Source organism: Crocodylus siamensis, chromosome 4 (genome assembly GCF_052110815.1).
Source record: "Crocodylus siamensis isolate JL-2025a chromosome 4, ASM5211081v1, whole genome shotgun sequence".
Taxonomy (NCBI): domain Eukaryota; kingdom Metazoa; phylum Chordata; order Crocodylia; family Crocodylidae; genus Crocodylus; species Crocodylus siamensis.
In genome coordinates, this window is record NC_143398.1 from 111272384 (window position 1) to 111276252 (window position 3869).

A 3869-nucleotide genomic window follows, 5' to 3' on the forward strand; every position below is an offset into this window, starting at 1 on the left:
CATTAGATATTTTGCCCAAAGCATGCAGAAGAGAGGTAGAGTGAAAGAGAGAGAGCACTAGCTCAGGGGTCAGCACAGTAGTTGTACACCTGAAAAAGCTGCCCTCTTTTTTTTTTTATTTCTGAAGTTCAATATCAGCATAACTTGGTTCCTGCTGAAGTTTAATAACAAAGCTTACCTTTGATTTCAATAGCGGTTTAGTGAAGTAAACGCTGAGAACATTTGAAATTTCACACCTACAATACATATAACAATAGTTATGTATTAAAAAATTTCTGAAGACAAAGAGAAACCCAGTGAAGGAGTGAAAATTTCATCTGGTGTTGTTGGGACAGTATCTGTGGAAATTTCCATCCAGACCATAATTCTGAGTCACAGTTCAAGTAAATACAATGTTCCTTTTTATACCCTCCATACTACAGGATCCTGTAAGTGTAACAAAATCAGCATTATTCAGTGCTGTCACACTTCAGTAGAAGACACAAGTAGAGGTAATGCAGTTTCCTTGCTATCTGCATAGCTCATTCCAGATGGTTGGGGACTGAGGGCTGCTGGACAATGCAGCTGGAACTGTTCTGGTCTCATGCTGTCAATAACCCTCCAAACTAGGGTAGATTGTGGGCAGCAATTGGCAAAACTTAGCATCCCAAGTGGGGGGCGGGGGGTAGTGAAAGCAGAGGCACTCATGCAAAGCAGCTGCATAAGGCTTGTTAACATCTACCTCATCAAAAGGCTTTTTCTTGATCCCCAATGTTGAGGGCAACATGTCCAGGTGAGAGGAAGTGGAGCTCAATTCCCTGCAGAAAGCAAGTTGTTTTTGTATGCTAAATAGGGGCTCAGCTCAGGCAGATAAGGCACTGCAGATATCTGTCAGGATCTAAGGCCACATGCAAGCGCAGTTGCGTCCAGCAGTTACCTGGTTATCTGCCTGTTACTGCCTGCCAGCTGCCTAACTACTCAGCTGGACCTTTGCATGGGCATGGCTGCCTGCTTATAAGCAGCAGCTTTTTCAGTGCTTAGGAGGCTACTTAACAGGATCAACGTTTCTGTCTAGCCTTGGACTTCTATCTCCTTGTTCTCAGTTCCGTGGTTCCTACTTGTTGATTCCTAGCTTCATGGTTCATGCCTGCTTGACTCCTTGTTCCAGGTGAGCCCCCGCCCTCCTGTTCCTAACTCCAGTCCAAAAGCCTGGCTCATAGCTTTAGATTGGCAATTGCCCATGTCCTTACAGCTACAGCTAGAGCTGCCTGCTCCAGACGCCCTGGCCAGTGACTCTGATCTGCTTCTTGCTTTTAACCCTGCTGGCTCACAGCTATACCTCAGAGCCTGCCATTATCTTGGTCCTTTACAGGCCCTGGCCTTCTGACCTGCCTAGACCTGATCCCCCTGACCCAAAACTAGTCTGCACCTTGTCTGATTCCTCACTGCCCAAGTTCTGGTTGTCCCCCAACATATATATACATAGCCTCCTTCCCGGTATCCAAGCATGTCCAGATCCAATCATGACAGAAAGTTCTCTTAGAGAAACTTATTCAGGTAACAATGCCATTGTAACTCAGACCTGTGAATTAACAATATTTAAAAAATTGTGCTGGGTGGGACTGTGCTGAAGTGGTAAGAAATGCCATTTTTCCATCTGTTCTCCTATGAGCTTCAAAAACACAAGTTCTCTCCATTGAGGTCAGTCTGGCTTGGGGAACTCAACATTAGCAGTATTACTGCCTCCACCTTTAAAATTTCATCAGTCATCTAATTTATGAGCCAGTTTCTAAACACCAGGTCTAGCACCCAGTAGGCCCACCTATGTTTCATGGCAGATTAGTAAAGAACATCTTATTCAAGGGAAATACTCGCAGCTCTCAGATGGTGGCACAGGATACCTTCTCTCTTGCCAAGCCTCTTGCTTAAGAACGGGACAGAACCAAGCCAAAGTGTGCATGGCACGTGGTTTTAAAACTTTCACAACAGCAGCATCATTGTCATGATGGTCATGTGATCTCCAACAAAGTGCATCAGTTAATTTGGACATAACCTTGACAGGACCTGAGAGATGCTTCAATGATGTTCATATGTAGCTAGTTCTTGTTTGAGGATCTCAACATACTTTTCACACCTGGCTACATTAAGCCACTAGAGAATTCAGAGTTATCAGGATATTAGCTGCCCACCCCACCTTTGCATATCTTCTCTGTGCCACAATGGCCTGACAAGACTTACTCAAGTCACATCTTTACTACTTGTGTTGGAGCAGAACCCAATATCCCAAACTCCCACTCCTTTGCCTGACTTACCTAGTTTTGTTTTATAACAAGGCCACCAAATGTTTAGATGCAAGAGTCAAGGTGGATGTTATTTATCTGGACTTCAGGAAGGCCTTTGACAAGGCATCCTGTACCATCCTTATAAATAAACTGAGGGGATTTGCCTTGGACGATTACATGGTAGACTGGGTAGCAAATTGGCTCAAGGGTTGCACTCAGAGGGTGGTAGTGGATGGGTCAGTGTCAACCTGGAAAGATGTGGGCAGTGGAGTCCCTCAGGGCTCAGTTCTGGGGCCAGTGCTGTTCAACATCTTCATCAGTGATCTGGATGAGGGGGTGGGAAGCACCCTGTCCAAATTCATGGATAACACAAAAATATGGGGTGAAGCTAACACCCTGGAGAGGAGGAACCAGATCCAGGCTGACCTAGACAGGTTGGGGAAGTGGGCAGAGAGCAACAGGATGCAATTCAATAAGGACAAGTGGAAGGTGCTGCATCTAAGGAGAAAGAACTGCCATCATACCTACAGGCTGGGGGGCGACCTCAGCACCACTGAGGCAGAAAGAGATCTTGGAGTCACTGTTGACTCCAGGATGAACATGAGTCGCCATTATGAGGAAGTAGTCAGCAGAGCCAATTGCATCCATAGGTGCTTCACAAACAGGTCCAGGGTGGTGATTCTGCCTCTCTACGCAGGACTGGTCAGACCGCAACTGGAGTACTGTGACCAGTTCTGGGCACCACAGTTCAAGCGGGATGTGGATAACCAGGAGAGGGTCCAAAGAAGAGCCACTCATCTGATTAGAGGCCTGCATGGAAGGCCCTACGAGGAAAAGCTAAGGGACCTTAACCTCTTCAGCCTCTCCAAGAGAAGGCTGAGAGGGGACATTGTGGCAGCGTACAAATTCATAAGGGGAGAGCAACATGAAGTAGGCAATGATCTGTTAACCAGGGCACCCCCTGGAACAACAAAGAACAATGGCCATAAGCTATTGGAGAGAAGGTTTAGACTGGACATTAGAAAAAAGTTCTTCACAGTCAGGGTTGCCAGGATCTAGAATGGGCTTCCAAGGAAGGTGGTGCTCACCCCATCCTTGCGGGCCTTCAAGAGGAGACTGATCAGGCACCTGGCTGGGCTCACATGACCCCAGGTTTGGTGACCCTTTTCTTGCCTGCCAGGGGGTCAGACTAGATGACCCACTGAGGTCCCTTCCAACCCTAGAATCTATGAATCTATAAACATGGATGATTCTAGGTAAATAATAGTATGATCTATTCATTAAGGGTCCTGTGTTAAGTTTGGACGCTAAACAAATGCAGATTTCATATATGAAGTTTCCATATGTGCTTGCCTAGTCATTGATGTACTTGCAAGTACATTGGGGAAGAACATGCTACAAATTTAATTTTGGTAGTGTCTAAATAGCTGTAAAATAAAAGGCTATAATGGGTAACTAAGGAAATTAACAATTGAAGGAGTCGCCAGTAGGGTGCGGGCACAGAAAAGTAAGTTCTATATTCATGCAGCACATTGCGTGTCAAATGCTCGCATGTTCCCACAGCCAACAGATCCAAGTGTAAGGTACAGTTCAACAAAGCCTAACCCC